The sequence below is a fragment of the Meles meles genome, chromosome 6, assembly GCF_922984935.1.
Source record: "Meles meles chromosome 6, mMelMel3.1 paternal haplotype, whole genome shotgun sequence".
NCBI classification, from domain to species: Eukaryota; Metazoa; Chordata; class Mammalia; order Carnivora; family Mustelidae; genus Meles; species Meles meles.
This window is the reverse complement of record NC_060071.1, coordinates 152,308,486-152,326,184: the sequence shown is the minus strand read 5'-3', so window position 1 is coordinate 152,326,184 and position 17,699 is coordinate 152,308,486. Positions and strand designations below refer to the sequence as shown.

General features: G+C 41.6%; 1 pseudogene; it reads left to right on the top strand.

The window, feature by feature from the left end:
• Positions 1 to 449: 449 nt before the first annotated feature.
• Positions 450 to 17,076, top strand: LOC123943804 (annotated as a pseudogene).
• The last annotated feature ends 623 nt before the right edge of the window (positions 17,077 to 17,699 follow it).

Below are 17,699 nucleotides of genomic sequence, written 5' to 3'. Positions count from 1 at the left end.
GAAAATATACCTACACCATGTTGATTTTCTCTGTATTTACACTAAAGTACACAATAAGCAAAATCAATCCATCCCCATTACAGGATGGGTTCCACATGCCTCATAGCCCAACACTCTGTCCTGCAGATGATTCAGGGTGGAGGGCATTAGCTCCGTGCAGGAAAATCTGACCTAGATCCTGGGGTCAATCTCACCCCATATACATTCATGGACACCTTACAAACACAAGTATACCCCCTGGAAGGTTATATAACAAAAAACAAACATATATAACAAAAAAAAAAAAAACATTTGTTTTTTTCAATATTGGTCATTAGAACTAAATTAAAGACATTCACAACGGCTTGAGTCACTGTCTCTTTGTCAGAATAGATCCCCAAGCTGAATATATAGCCATAGGACATGCAAATAGGGCCTTCCCTCTGCTGATTTGATCAGCACAGTCAAGACTCTGCAGCTGGGAGAGGAGCCCCAGGCCCGGGATACCCAGGTGTTCACTCAGTGATCAGGACAGAACACAGACAACACACAATGGAGTTTGTGCTTGGCTGGGTTTTCCTTGTTGCTCTTTTGAAAGGTAATTTCTGGAGAACAAGAGACATTGAGGACGTGAGTGGATATGAGTGAGAGAAACCATGGGTGTGTGATGGATTCCTTACAGGGATGTCTTGTGTCTGCAGGTGTCCAGTGTGAGGTGTAGCTGGTGGAGTCTGGGGGAGACCTGGTCAAGCCTGGGGGGTCCCTGAGACTCTCCTGTGCAGCCTCTGGATTCACCTTCAGTAGCTATGGCATGAACTGGGTCCGCCAGGCTCCAGGGAAGCGGCTACAGTGGGTCGCATATATTAACAGTGGTGGAAGTAGCACAAGCTACGCAGACTCTGTAAAGGGCCGGTTCACCATCTCCAGAGACAACGGCAAGAACACGCTGTATCTGCAGATGAACAGCCTGAGTGCCGAGGACACAGCCGTGTATTACTGTGCAACAGACACAGTGGGTGACCTTCAGTGTGAGCCAGGACAGAAACCTCCTTGTTGACACGGGATGTGCTAAGCTTCAGGGGCACTCAGGGCACCAGACAGTGCTCAGGATCCACAGGGCAGAGATCAGACCCAGGAGCAGGTACAGTGGGGTATGGCTTCCTTTTGAGATCAGGGATTTCCTCTCTAGACTCTCAACTGTGCACAGGGATTTTTTTTCTTCCATCTCTAATACCTCGTGTTCACCGTGTGGCCAACAACAAGAATATAAGTTTGCCTCCACACAGCTGAGATCTCATCAGTCTTTGGGAAAACTTCCCTTCATCAAACTCTTCTATGTCCCATTTTCATTCTCCACAGAAGCACATGCTGCAAATTCCCATCGTCCTTGAGAAGCACCTGCACAGCCCAGGCTCTCTGCATGCTGAGTACCTGTTCTCTGCTCCACACTGCCCCCATGTTTATGAGCTTCCCCTAGGATTACTGTCCAGCTCTGTTCTTGTCCTCCTGGTTTCAGTGTATCCTCTGGCTCATACATGTGGGTGGACACATATCCACACTGATCACCTGTGTCCACCCACATGTAGAGAGGAACTGCCCCTCTGTAGGCACTGCTCCATTTCCTGCATGGAAAAGCAACCCACCTGCTATGAGGGGGTCTCAGACTTCCCCCAAGAAAGTGGTAGGATGACAATCCAGAGAGGGAAACCCATCCCTGTCCTGCTGGGTCCTGTTCTGGTGGGGAGAGTCCATGAAAGCATCACTGGTGACTGTGTTTGAGACGTGTTTCCTGACTTCCACATAGGGAATCCATGTGAATCCTGAGATCCAGTAGACAGGCCCCAGATCCCTGCCCGCCCTGTGCTGTCCCTTAATATCCATCAGAAACCAACTCCAACCTCACTCTCTCCTTCTTCTGACTTCTCCCTCAACCTGTCTTCAACCTGTCCCCATGGAGCTGGAGCCCTATAACTCTTCCCAGATTTTCACCAAGTGCCAGATGGAGAGAGGGTCAGTAATGAATGTCTACCATGATGGAAGAGCCCTAAACTGAGGCTGAAATGGGGATCTATGGCTCAAACCATGATCCAGAAGTAAAATAATATATCAGGTACTATATGAGACAATACTGTCACTCCCTCTCATGTGCCTGCTTTTGTCCCATCTACTGGCCAGGATTTCCCATAGAGAATTCATAAATAGCTTCTGGGCAGTTTGCTCTCTTGATTGCCCATGAAACCAGTACTGAACTCCACACATCAGAGGAGTCACAGGAATGACCCTTCCACTCAATGTCCTTCTATTCTTGTAACAACCGAGGGGGGTCTGCATGGAATCCACCTGCTGTGTCTGAGGTGAATCTGTGCCCTTGTAGGTGGAGCAGGATCAGGCCCAGTCCTCACCTCAGCATGAAGCTCCTTCGAACGGTCGGTCCAAGAAGAGGGAAGCTCCCTGGGGGGGGGGTTCTGTCTGTTAGCAGCTGCCCTGTGTGTGCATCTCAGACATTTCAGGAATGTCTAAGAATAGTTTCTAATCTAATGTACCTGCCCCCTGTGAGTCTCCCTGTGTTGGGTGCACTGGTCCAGATGAACCTGAACAAGGAGTCCTAGATGTGCAGAACGTCATAGACTCTCTCACATACTTGTGTCACTACTGAGTTCTCTTGAACAAATCTGGACTTTCAGTATTCTCCCTTGTTCCCCAAATCTCATCTGTCAGTTTGTTCTGTGCATAATCAGCATGCTGTCCTCTGCTGTGTTTCTTATAACCTATTTATATATTTCCTTCTGTTCTAATATACAAGCATTGGCAGAAAATGTGCTGCATGCATGGTCTAATTGTAATATCCATCTTCCCATAATATCCTTGGTATGACTCATTTACTGATAATCTCTGATGAATTATTACACATATAAATCCATATATTGGGGGCGTCAAGATGGCAGGGAAGTAGGAGGAGGCACCATTTCAACCTGTACCCTAAAGTGAGCTGATTACCTACCAAAGAACTCCTACCATCCATGAAATCAGGCTGAGATCAGAATTATACACGTCTGGATCTCTACAGGAGCAGAAGACGCCAGTGGCAGGTAAAGCAGACTGGGAGAGTCTGACTGATATCAGAAGATAAACAAAAGGGGGAGGGAGCCACCAGAGGTCACCAATTGGAAAGTAATACACCAACAGGAGAGTGCCCTGTGTCTGGGGACCAGCATTAACTTGGAGTCTGGTTGAAAGCACTTAAAAAACAAACAGCAAAGGATCGCGGGGGTAATAGTGGGAACCAGGGCGGTTAGGGTCAGGGACCTAAGTCCCTGAACCCAGGACAGCCTCCCCTGGTGCTGAGCCAGAGAGAGGGCTGCGGAGAAATCAGGTCTCCATTCCTGAGCTGCCAGTGTGCCTGAACACCAGCGCACCTGAGAACGAGTGGGGTCTGGCTCCCACGAGGGGATGGGAGCCTGGCCAGATGGCAATCCTGAAATGGCGCGTCCCACACACTGCCTTGGGATACGTGCTCATAGGCGCTAGCCTGGAGCTCTGGCATCCGGAAAAAAACAGACATTCCCAGCCCAGGACAGCGGGAAAATCTCAGTGTGCGATCTGCTCGGATCCTCTCTGGCAGTCTGGAGCTGCCTAGACAGCCACCGCTGCCCTGGTTTTGGGTACAACGAGGAGCTCCTGCATCCCCAGGGACAGTGACTCAGAACTGACTCTGCCAGCAGCTTTTGCAAAACATTCTGAGGCTTCTCTCTGAGAGGGAGGTCGGGGTGCAGTTTGCTCTCCTCTAAACCTCCAAAAACCATCAAAAGCTGTCAAGGTGAGAGAAAGCAGATGAAAGAACATAAAAACCCACAGAGAACAAAAGGCTGAAAAAAAACAGTTTCCTCAGAGCTAACCCCCTTGAGGGGAGCAGGAGGACCTAACTCAGGGAACATCATTGTCTGAAAACCCACATGGCAGGACCCTCCCCCAGAAAACCAGCCAGGAAGGAAGAAAAAAAAAAAAAGACTACAAGAGAACAAACACCACTACTTCATAAATACAACTTCTATTTTTAACTCATTACCAATATTCTGGTTCTTTTTTTTTTATACATACAGATAATTTTTTAACCTATTTACCACCACACTGAGATGTCCAGTACATCAAATTCTTTAATAACCTTCTAACCTGAACTTTTTGATACATACACCCGTGTTTTTCTTTTGCTTTTCTATTTTCTTAATTCTTTTTTAATTTTAACTTAGTTTAGTCTAGTTTATTCTTTTATAATTTTTATTGTCTACTATACATATAGAGTTAAACTTCAAGGTAATCCCCTTTCCCCAATCAATGCTTCCCCTATAGGCAAACCAGTTTCTAATCCCCCTGTAACTTAGGAAAGTTGAGTCCCTTAACAAAAACATCAAGATACCTTCAGGAAGAATCAAAATAACCTTCCTCACCCACACAGAATTTATAACCACTCTCCCAATTTTTCCTTCTGCCAGTGTTTCTGTGAATTTGTGTTTGTCTTGATAATATATAAATCTTATACTTGGGGTTTTTCTGATGAGGTTCTTCCCTCTTTTTTTTTTTTTTTTTTGCTTATATATATATATTTTTTCTCTTGTCATATACTTTTATTAGTTTTTTTGTTTGTCTGTTTTTGGTTGTATACTTCACAAATATTACCTTGTGGCCCATTTGGACTGAGCCTTCTCTTTTATCTTCCCTTTTTTTCCTATCTCTCTCTCTCTCTCTCTTTTTCCTTTTTTCTTTCCCCCCTTTTTTATTTCTTCTTTTCTATTTCTTTTTCTTTTCTTTTTTCTCTCATTTGGGTGGGGAATCCTGATTGTACAGAAGCGTTCCAGGGTACAGGTTGACTGCACCACAATCGATAAGTCCAGCTGCATCTGTTCAGTCATCTCTTTCCAAAATGACTAGGAGGAGGAATACCAACAGAAGAAAACTACAAAGGATGGGCCTTCTGCAACAGAGCTAATGGTTATCGACAAAGACAATATGTCAGAAAAGGAATTCAGACTAACAATTATCCAGGCAATAGCTAGGTTGGAGAAAGCCATGGATGACCAAACAGAATTGATTAGGGCAGAACTGAAAGCCACCAGGGATGATGTTCACAATGTTAGGGCAGAACTGAAAGCCACCAGGGATGATGTTCAAAATGATCTCAATGAGTTCCAATCTAACCTAAATTCTCTAAAAGCTAGGGTAACTGAGACAGAAGATAGAATTAGTGATCTGGAGGACAAACAGATAGAGAGAAAGGATCAGGAGGAAGCCTGGAACAAACAGCTCAGAAGCCACGAAAACAGAATCAGGGAAATACCCGATTCCATGAAACGTTCCAACATCAGAATTATTGGAATCCCTGAAGGGGAGGAAAAAGAAAGAAGTCTAGAAGATATAGTGGAAGAAGGTGTCTATGAAAATTTTCCCAATCTCACGAATGGAAACAACGTTCATGTACTAGAGGCAGAAAGATTTCCTCCCAAGATATTAGATTCTCAAAAGTCCTCATGACACCTTATAGTTAGAATGAGGAATTATGTTTCAAAAGAGACCCTCTTAAAAGCAGCTAGGACAAAAAGCTCCTTACGTAAAGAGGAAAGCTCATTAGAATAACATCAGACCTTTCCACAGAGACCTGGTAAGCCAGGAAGGGCTGGAAAAATATATTCAGGGTACTAAATGAGAAGAACACGCAACCAAGAATACTCTATCTAGCAGGACTGACATTTAAAATGGATGGAGAGATAAAGAGTTTCCAAGACCGGCAAGGCTTAAAAGACTATGCAACCACCAAGCCGACACTGCAGGAAATATTAAGGGGGGGTCTTATAAAAGAGAAAAAATCCTAAGAATATCATTGAACAGAAATATAGAAACAATCTACAGACAGAAAGACTTCAAAGGCAACACGAAGTCAATCACAACCTATCTCTCAATAATCACTCTCAATGTGAATGGCCTAAATGCGCCCATAAAATGACACAGGGTGGCATAAAACGACAGGACCCATCCATATGTTGTCTACAAGAGACCCATTTTGAACCTAAGGATACACCCAGACTGAAAGTAAAGCGATGGAGAAGCATCTTTCATGACAATGGGCCTCAAAAGAAGGCCGGGGTAGCAATTCTCATATCAGATAAATTAGATTTTAATATAAAGACTGTAGTCAGAGATACAGAAGGACACTACATAATTCTTAAAGGAACTAGCCGCCAAGATGATCTAACAATTGTGAATATCTATGCCACCAATATGGGAGCACCCAATTACATAAGAAAACTATTAATCAAGAAAAAGAGTCATATTGATATGAATACAGTAATAGTAGGAGATCTTAATACACCTCTCTCAGAAATAGACAGATCATCGAAGCAGAAAATTAATAAAGAAATAAGAGCATTGAATGAAACATTGGACCAGATGGACCTCATCGACGTATACAGAACATTCCACCTGAAAACAACAGAATACTCATTCTTCTCAAGTGCACATGGAACCTTCTCCAGAATAGACCACATACTGGGTCACAAAGCAGGACTCAACCGATACCAAAAGACTGACATTATTCCCTGCATATTCTCAGATCACAATGCTTTGAAACTGGAACTCAATCACAAAGAAAAGTTCAGAAGGAACTCAAACACCTGAAAGCTAAAGACCACCTTGCTTAAGAATGCTTGGATCAACCAGGAGATCAAAGATGAACTTCAACAATTCATGGAAACCAATGAGAATGAAGACACTTACCTATGGGATACAGCAAAGGCGGTTCTAAGGGGGAAATACATTGCCATTCAAGCCTCCCTCAAAAATATTGAAAATCCAGAATACACCAGCTGTCTCTACACCTTAAGAACTGGAGAATCAACAACAAATCAAACCAACTCCACATGCAAGAAGGGAAATAATCAAGATTAGAGCGGCGATCAATGAGGTAGAAACGAGAAATACATTAGAATGTTTCAATGAAACTAGAAGCTGGTTTTTTGAAAGAATCAATAAGATCAATAAACCATTGACCACACTAATCCAAAAGAAAATAGAGAAAGCCCAAATTAATAAAATGATGAATGAAAAGGGAGAGATCACATCTAACACCAAGGAAATAGAAACAATCATCAGAAATTATTACCAACATATATATGCCAATAAGCTAAGCAACCTAGAGGAAATGGATGCATTCCTGGAAAACTACAAACTCCCAAAATTGAACCAGGAAGAAATTGACAACCTGAATAGACTGATATCTAGTACCAAGATTGAAGCAGTGATCAAAAACCTCCCAAAAAACAAGAGCCCAGGACCTGACGGATTCCCTGGGGAATTCTACCAAACTTTCAAAGAAGAAATAACACCAATTCTCCTGAAGCTCTTCCAAAAAATTGAAGCAGAAGGAAAACTTCCAGACTCTTTTTATGAAGGCAACATTACCTTGATCCCCAAACCAGGCAAAGACCCTACCAAAAAGGAGAATTTCAGACCAATATCACTGATGAATATGGATGCATAGATTCTCAACAAGATCCTAGCAAACAGGATCCAGCAGCACATTTGAAAGATTATCCAACATGTCCAGATGGGATTCATCCCTGGGTTGCAAGGTGGTTCAACATTCGCAAATAAATCAAAGTGATAGAACAAATCAATAAGAGAAGAGAGAAGAACCACATGGTCCTCTCAAATGATGCAGAAAAAGCATTTGACAAAATCCAGCATCCGATCCTGATGAAAATGCTTCAATGTATAGGGATAGAGGGACCATTCCTGAACTTCATAAAATCTATCTATGAAAGACCCACAGCAAATATCATCCTCAATGGGAAAAAGCTTGCAGCCTTCCCGTTGAGATCAGGAACACGACAAGGATGCCCACTCTCAGCACTCTTGTTCAACATAGTATTAGAAGTTCTAGCAATGGCAATCAGACAACAAAGAGAAATAAAAGGTATCCAAATTGGCAAGGCAGAAGTCAAACTCTCTCTCTTCGCAGATGACATGATTCTTTATATGGAAAACCCCAAAGACTCCACCCCCAAACTACTAGAACTCATATAGCAATTCAGTAACGTGGCAGGATACAAACGCAATATACAGAAATCAATGGCTTTCTTATACACGAACAATGAAAATACAGAAAGGAAAATTAGAGAATCGATTCCATTTACTATAGCGCCAAGAACCATAAGATACCTGGGAATAAACCTAACCAAAGAGGTAAAGGACCTGTACTCAAGGAACTACAGAACACTCATGAAAGAAATTGAAGAAGACACAAAAAGATGGAAGACCGTTCCATGCTCTTGGATCGGAAGAAAAACCATTGTTAAAATGTCTATACTGCCTAGAGCAATCTATACTTTTAATGCCATTCCGATCAAAATTCCACCGATATTTTTCAAAGAGCTTGAGCAAATAATCCTAAAATTTGTATGGAATCAGAAGAGACCCCGAATTGCTAAGGAAATGTTGAAAAACAAAAACAAAACTGGCGGCATCATGTTACCCGATTTCAAGCTTTACAACAAAGCTGTGATCACCAAGACAGCATGGTACTGGCATAAAAACAGACACATAGACCAGTGGAACAGAGTGGAGAGTCCAGATATGGACCCTCAACTCTATGGTCAATTAATCTTCGACAAAACAAGAAAAAATATACAATGGAAAAAAGACAGTCTCTTCAATAAATGGTGCTATGAAAACTCGACAGCGATATGTAGAAGAATGAAACTTGACCATTCTCTTACACCGTACACAAAGTTAAACTTGAAATGGATAAAAGACCTCAATGTGAGAAGGAATCTATCAGAATCCTAGAGAAGAACATAGGCAGTAACCTCTTCGATATCAGCCACAGCAACTTCTTTCAAGAAATGTCTCCAAAGGCCAAGGAAACAAAAGCAAAAATGAGCTTTTGGGACTTCATCAAGATCAAAAGGTTCTGCATAGCAAAGGAAGCAGTCAACAAAACAAAAAGGCAACCCACACAATGGGAGAAGATATTTGAAAATGACAGTACAGACAAAAGGTTGATATCCAGGATCTATAAAGAACTTCTCAAACTCAACACACACAAAACAGATAATCATATCAAAAAATGGGCAGAAGATATGAACAGACACTTCTCCAATGAAGACATACAAATGGCTATCAGACACATGAAAAAATGTTCATCATCACTAGCCATCAGGGAGATTCAAATTAAAGCCACATTGAGATACCACCTGACACCAGTTAGAATGGCCAAAATTAGCAAGACAGGAAACAACGTGTGTTGGAGAGGATGTGGAGAAAGGGGAACCCTCTTACACTGTTGGTGGGAATGCAAGTTAGTGCAGCCACTTTGGAGAACAGTGTGGAGATTCCTGAAGAAATGAAGAATAGAGCTTCCCTATGACCCTGCAATTGCACTGCTGGGTATTTACCCCAAAGATACAGATGTAGTGAAAAGAAGGGTCCTCTGTACCCCAGTGTTTATTGCAGCAATGGCTACGGTCGCCAAACTGTGGAAAGAACCAAGATGACCTTCAACGGATGAATGGATAAGGAAGATGTGGTCCATATACACAATGGAGTGTTATGCCTCCATCAGAAAGGATGAATACCCAACTTTTGTAGCAACATGGACGGGACTGGAAGAAATTATGCTGAGCGAAATAAGTCAAGCAGAGAGAATCAAGTATCATATGGTCTCACTTATTTTTGGAGCGTAACAAAGAACTTGGAGGACATGGGGAGATGGAGAGGAGAGGGAGTTGAGGGAAACTGGAAGGGGAGATGAACCATGAGAGACTATGGACTCTGAAAAACAACCAGAGGGTTTTGAAGGGGCGGGGGAGGTGGGAGGTTGAGGAACCAGGTGGTGGGTAATAGGGAGGGCACGTACTGCACGGAGCACTGGGTGTGATGCCAAAACAACGAACACTGTTATGCTGTAAATAAACAAATAAACAAATAAAAAAATCCATATATTTTTAGATTCTAGAAGACTTAATGTAATTACTTGCATAACTGGTAATATATTTTGCAACCAAAAATAATTCACATAATTACATTTAACAGATAAATGTACTGTGCTATATAACTTATAAAAAAACAACCTTGAGTCACGATATGCTTGGAATTTTCTTTCAAGATTTTATAAAACCAACTTTCCATTATTTTTATTATTTGTACAGTTATCTAGTATACAATTAAAACATATTAGTGACATAAAAGACTATTGATTTTTCTCTTAATTAAATATCACAACTTCTTGAACAGTAATTGATTAAGAAATTAATTTATTTTGAATCCATGATTAACTGTTTCAGAACTTACATTGGATAAGACTTTATCCCATAATTCATGAAAGATGTACAACATATGAATTCTGTAACAGGATTTTCCCTCTAGGTTCTAGCTAGGATATCTTTGTTTGTGGAGGTAATCTTGTAAATTGTACCAGAGTATCCACATGTGTGCTACTTGCATCACAGACACATGATTACAGAAAATACTGAACCAACACCAATATCCATATCTTTCCCCTTCCAGGACACTCAGAGGATTGTACTTTCCCAACACCACCTGCATTCAGGTGAGGTCACATCATGTGACCTTCTGTTGGAATGTCCTGGAGGGAGGGCTCCCAGTTGGCCTGGACACCAAATGAGAGCACTACAGGAGGGCAAGAAGAGAACTCTGGTGGAAAACAAGCCCTTCTGTCTATTTGGACCTTAGTGTTCCAGATAGTGGCTGACCCAGTGAATCCACAACATGCACTGGAAATACAAGCTTATATTCATGACAATGTAAGTGCGTGTCTTTTATTTTTATTTTTTTTTAAGAGCAGGTCTTTTAAAAATCAAGAAACCTCATGCCAGAAACACAGATTTCTGGTCTTCACACCAGCACACAGGGTTGTGGGTGTCACATCTAGTGCTGGTGTCTGCGTTGAAAAGCACATTGTGGCTGAATGCAGAGTCTAGTGAGGGAAAAGGGAGGAAGAATTTCCCTCAGTTACAGGTTCTGGTGGACAAAGAGGTAAGCTGACACGAGACGGATTAACAGGAGAAAGAAAACAACATTTTATTACATGTGCACAGAAGACATGTAGTGAAACTGAGACCCAGAGAGATGAATAAGCAGGCAGTTATTTTTTTTTTCACATTTTGGACAAAGAGATGACACATTTGTGAGGAATTTACAGGAAAATGAAAACAGGTATTTGGAAGCTTTACTTAATGCGGAATACTAGGCATAATTTGTCCTGAGGTAGGAGATTAGTAAAAGATTAGAAAGGTCTGCTTCTCCAGCTTCTTCAGATAGAAAGTCTCTATCTCTAGTGAGAAGGATGTGTTTTTATTTGTTAGTACAGGACGGGAATTATTCTTCTTGTGGCAGAATTACTCCTGCCTTAAGGGGCACAGAGGAGGGTCTGAGGGGCCTTGCAGTAGGTATTTCCTAATTACATTCCATGCAAAATAATGAATCTGCTCCTGGTGTACTTTTGGGGCAGTCAGCCATGGGCCCTACAGAGGATATTTGGAGTGTGTGTCCCAGCATGAACCAGTTCAGTGATCGAGGTCTTTCCTTCAGGTCGGACTAGGTTTCCCTGTTCCAGCCACAGAGAATATTCAGAGGTGAAGGGAAAGGTATTTCACAACTTCCCCAGGATAAAAAGGGCACTGGAACAGAGCAAGGTGCTGCTGGTGGGAATGCAAAATGGCACCTTGTACAAAATGTGAGCCACTCTTTTGTGAGTGTGGTCACACATTTAACCACATGACCAGTGACACCAACTGTATCCACAGAACTAAGTGAAGTTAGAGCACATGTGCACTCAAAACATGCACACAGATGCTTATAGGCACTGCCGTTGTAAGTCCTACATCATGGACACAACTAAGATTTCCTCTTATAGTGAATGGATAGACACTGAAGTACTAGTTGAAGACAACAGAAGCATGAGCCTGAACATGGATGACTTTCACATTCATGGCCCTACATGGGAGAAGCCACTGCCTGAGGACACATGCCGCAAGGTCCCACCTGCACAGTATGCAATCTGCAAGGCCAAGTGCATAGAAAACTACTTGATGTGGAAAGACAGGTTTGGGCAGACATAAGAATGCCAACTTCCTCAAACTGTGGTTCCTGAGTTGTCCTGTAACTTGATTTTGGTCTGGTCACATGGCTGTAGTGCATAGCTGAGAGAAAACTCACAGAATCTTACATTAAATAAGGTCCAGGTTTCCATATTTGTTACTTATGTAAACTTCTAATTTCCATGATTATTAGATTAATTGTACTAAATTTATATCCAAGAATACTTGCCTTAACACCCTGTACTGAGGTCTTTCTGAGCTGGGTGGTTGCCCTATGACTATGAAGATTGGATAGATGAGACAGATAGATATTGAAGAGGGCAGAGTCAGCTCTACTCATGAAGCCCAGAGGTTTTAATGCATGACTAGAAGGTCAGGAGATGAGATGGGTTAGGACATAATGACATCAGGGGAATGAACACAGGACATGGTGTGTTGGTAACTGTTGGTAAATCCTCATGAAGTGAATGGAAGAGGCCAGAAGGAGGAGGACAGATGGTAGATGCAGGGATGAAGACTGGTGGGCAGAGGTGATTGGAGGAAAGGTTGAAAGAACAGTGTTATGATAAAGGGACAATGGTCACATTCCAGCACAGAGCTCTCATCCAGCACAACCCAGAGCTCAGAACACCTGCTAAGTGAGACACTCGGACCACCTTGTAGTGATAGCAGCAGCCCTGAAGGGGAGGAGGTACCTTGTTACATGGGGCCCTCGGGAACCTCTGACCACAGGTCCCAGCACCAGCGGCAGGAACAGAGGTAGGATGACAAGAGAGGGGTTTCCTGTATGGCTCTGAAGTTCTATTGTTGTGAACAAATCCATGTTAAAGCCCCTATGTATGCTTTAATGCCCCGAGTCTCAATTTTTCTAACAACTTCACACTCTGTAGAAATGGTTCAGGTATTCCTGTGCCTTCATCAATTAAATAAGTGGAAGATGCCTGGGGAGCCTTGTTGCTAGGTGAGTTAAGCCTCTGCCTTTGGCTCAGGTCATAATCCCAGGGTCCTGGGTTCGAGCCCCGCCTCGTCTCTCTTCTCCACAGTGAGCCTGATTCTTCCTCTCTCTCTCTATCTCTCTCTGCCTGCCTCTCTGCCTACTTTAGATCTCTGTCTGTCAAATAAATAAATAAATGATCTAAAAAAATAAAATAATAAAATAATTGGAAGAGGCCTAATATACCAATAATGTCATTTTACCTCCTTTCAAATTATTTACTAATATAATAATAACAATATTAATTACTACTACTACTACTACTACTACTACTACTACTACTACTACTTCTACTGTTTTTGCTTAGCCAACAGAGGTTTATTTTCTCCCATTCTGGAATCTAGAAAGTCCAAGATTATGATGCTTTCATAGCTGGTTTCTGATGAGACCTCTCTTGGTTTGCAGAAAGCCACCATCCTGCTGTCCTCATATGGCTTTTCCTCAGTATGCTCCTAGAGAGGGCGAGATCACTAGTGCCTATTCATCTTTGTTTAAAAATATCAGTCCCATCTGATTAGGATCTCACTCTTCTGATCTGCTTTAACGTTAGTTATGTCTTTTCATTTTTTAAAATTTCTTTTCAGCATTCCATAATTCATTCTTTATTCCCCACAACCAATGCTGCATGCAATACATTGCCTCCATAATACCCACCACCAGGCTAACACAATGTCCTAACCCACGGCCCTCCAAAACCCTCAGTTTGTTTTTCAGAGTCCCAGTGTCTCATGGTTCATCTCCCCCTTCGATTTCCCCTGACTCCCTTCTCCTCTCCATCTCCCCATGTCCACCATGTTACACCTGATGCTGCACAAGTGAGTAAAACCATATGATAATTGAATCTCTCTGCTTGACTTATTTCACTCCACATAATCTCCTCCATTCCCATGTTATTTATACTTTTTAATTTTATTTATTTTTTAAATTTCTTTTCAGTGTTCCAGCATTCATTGTTTATGCACCACACCCAGTGCTCCATGCAATACGTGCACTCCTTAATACTCACCACTAGGCTCACCCCATCTCCCACCCCCTTCCCCTCCAAAACCATCAGTTAGTTCCTCCAAGTCCACAGTCTCTCATGGTTCATCTCCACTTCCAATTCCTCCCAACTCCCTTCTCCTCTCCATCTCCCCATGTCCTCCATGTTATTCCTTATGCTCCACAAGTAAGTGAACCCATATGATAATTGACTCTCTCTGCTTGACTTATTTCACTCAGAATAATCTCCTCCAGTTCCATCCATGTTGATACAAAAGTTGGGTAGTCATCCTTTCTGATGGAGACATAATACTCCATAGTGTATATGGACCACATCTTTATCCATTCGTCCACTGAAGGGCAACTTGGTTCTTTCCACAGTTGACAACTGTGGTTATTGCTCTTATAAACATTGGGGTACAGATGGCCCTTCTTTTCACTACAACTGTATCTTTGGGTAAATACCCAGTAGTGCAATTGCAGGGTCATAGGGAAGTTGTTTTTTTAATTTCTTAAGGAATCTCTACATTCTTTTCCAAAGTGGCTGTACCAACTTGCATTCCCACAAACATTGTAATAGGGTTACCCTTTCTCCACACCCTCTCCAACACATATTGTTTACTGCCTCGTCTTCATTCTCACTGGTTTCCACGAATTGTTTATGTTCTTCTTTGATTTCCTGGTCAATCCAAGCATTCTTAAGCAAGGTGGTCTTTGCTTCCAGGTATTTGAGTTCCTTCCAAACTTTTTCTTATTGTTGAGTTCCAGTTTCAAAGCATTGTGGTCTGAGAATATACAGGGAATAATCTCAATATTTTGGTATTGGTTGAGCCCTGATTCATGACCCAGCACATGGTCTCTTCTGGAGAAAGATCCATATGTGCTCGAGAAGAATGAGTATTTGTTGTTTTAGGGTGGAATGTTCTGTATATATCAATGAGGTACGCCTGGTCCAATGTGTCATTAAATGCTCCTTTTTCTTTATTGATTTTTTGCTTGGATGATCTAGACAGATCTAGATCTAGACACTACTGAGAGTGGCATGTTAAGATCCCCTATGATTATTGTATTCATATCAATATGACTCTTTATCTTGATTTACCATTGTCTTGTGTAGTTGGCTGCTCCCATATTCGGAGTATGAACATTTACAATTATTAGGTCTTTTGGTGGAAAGACCGTTTAAGAATGATATAGTGTCCTTCTGTATCTCTGACTATAGTCCTTAATTTGAAATCTAATTTATCTGATATGAGAATCACTACCCAGCTTTCTTTTGAAGCCCACTGGCATGAAAGATACTTCTCCATCCTTTCACTTTCAGTCTGGATGCATCCTTGGGTTCAAAATGGGTCTCTTGTAGACAACATATAAACAGGTCCTGTCGTTTTATTCAATCTACAACCCTGCCATTTTATGGGACAAGGGTTCCATATGGGTCATTCATGATGAGAGTGATTATTGAAAGATATGATTTTATTGACATCAAGGTTGCTCGTGAGCCCTTGTTTCTATATATCATCTCTGCAAATTTCTGCTCAATGTCACCCTTGGGTTATTTCTTCTTTTATAGAACCCCCCTTAATATTTCCTGTAGTGCTGGCTTGATGGTCACATACTCTTTTAAAACTTGCCGGCCTTGGAAGCTCTTTATCTTTCCATCCATTCTGAAGGTCAATCTTTCTGGATAAAGTATTCTTGGCTGCATGTTCTTCTCATTTAATGACCTGAATATGTCTTCCCAGCTTTCTGGCTTGCCAGGTTTCTGTGGACAGGTTTTATATTATTCTGATAGACCTTCCTCGGTGCCTGAGCAATCTTTTCACCCTAGATGTCCTCAGAAGCTCTTGACTAAAATTATGATTCATCAGTTCCACAATCAAGTGTATTGAGGCCTTTTTAGCTTATTTGATCATGAGGGAGGGGGACATGCGGGATGTTCTTTCTGCCTTGAGGCATGAACTCTTGTTCCCTTCCCCATACTGAGAAAATTTTCATCCAGAATTTGTTCAACTGTATCTTCTGGTCTTCTCTCTTTCTTCACCCCCTCAGGGATCCCAATAATTCTGACGTTGGAATATTTCATGGCATCATTTATTTCCTGATTCTCTTTTCATGGCTTCTAAGCTGTTTGTCCCAGCCCTCCTCCTGATTCTTTTCCCTATCAGTTTGTCCTCTAGATGACTAACTCTATCTTCTGCCTCAGTTACACTAGCTGTTAGAGTATTTAGATTAGATTGGATCTCATTGATTAAACTTTTAACTTCTGCCCTGGTGGCTCTCACTTCTGCCGTTAGAGATACTATGTTGTCACTAATGCTTTTCTCCAACCTAGCCACTGCCTGGATAATTGTTATGGTGAACTCCCTTTCTTTCTTTTTTAAAGATTTTATTTATTTGACAGAGAGAGAGAAATCACAAGTAGGCATAGAGGCAGACAGAGAGAGGGGGGAAACAGGCTCCCCACTGAGCAGACAGCCCAATGCAGGGCTTGATCCCAATCATGACCTGAGCCAAAAGCAGAGGCTTAACCCACTGTGCCACCCATAAACATACTGTTTACGTCCATATCCAATAGTTCTGATGGAGAGGCACGGTCTCTGAATTTTTCCTCTGTTGGGTGTTCCTCTTCCTAGTCATTTTGGTGAGAGGTTTTTGAGGGGATGTATAGCTGAATGTATCAACCATGATCCAGCCAAGGTGGATCCTGGAATGTTTCACAGCAATCAGAAGTCACCACCAAAATGAATCAAAAAAGAGATAGAGAGAAAAAAAGACAAACCCAACCAGAATGAGCCCCAAAAGTAAGATTTATAAGGAATATAAACAAAAACAGACAAACAAAAAGACTGGCAAAAGTAAATGACAAGTAAAAAAAGAACCCAGCCAAAATAAACCCCATGAATGAGATTTATATAATACCAGAACAAAAACAAATACACAAAAACACTGATAGAAGAAGAAGATGGGAAGGTAGTTGTAAATCCTCGATGTGGAAGAGGATGGTTATTTTGATTCTTGCTGGGTGTACCTTGATATCTTTGTTAAAGGACTCAACTTTCCCGAGATAAAGGGGGATTAAAACTGGTTTAGATGTAAGGATAATATTGAATAAGGAATTAAGATTATCTTAAAGCTTATATCTATATGATTTTTTAAAAGAAAAGAAAATACACAGTTATATGTATGAAAAAAGTTCAAGTTAAAAGGTTATTATGGAATATGCTGTATTAAACCTCTAGTTGTAATGGTAAGTAGGTTAAACACATTAAAAGAACAAGAATCATGAGAATGAATTTTTTAAAAGAGTTGTATCTATGAAATATACAGATTTTAGGGCCATACTGGAAGCTTAATATATTGTTTTCCCCTGATGTTGTGGTATTACAGTAATATGGTGAACTTGTGGTGGTTGTCCTCTCATTCTTTTGGCTTGCCTTCTGGGGGACAGGCCCACTGCACTGTTTTTCAGTCAGTCTTGCTTGGGTTGAGTCATCCTGCCCCCTATCTAGAGTCTGGGCTCTGTGGAAACTGGTTCTTTGGGCTTTTGTATTTTGGAGGTTTTATTTTTTGCAGCTTTTTGGAGGTTTAGTGGAAAGCAAAATGCACCCAGACCTCCCCCTCTGAGAGAAGCCTCA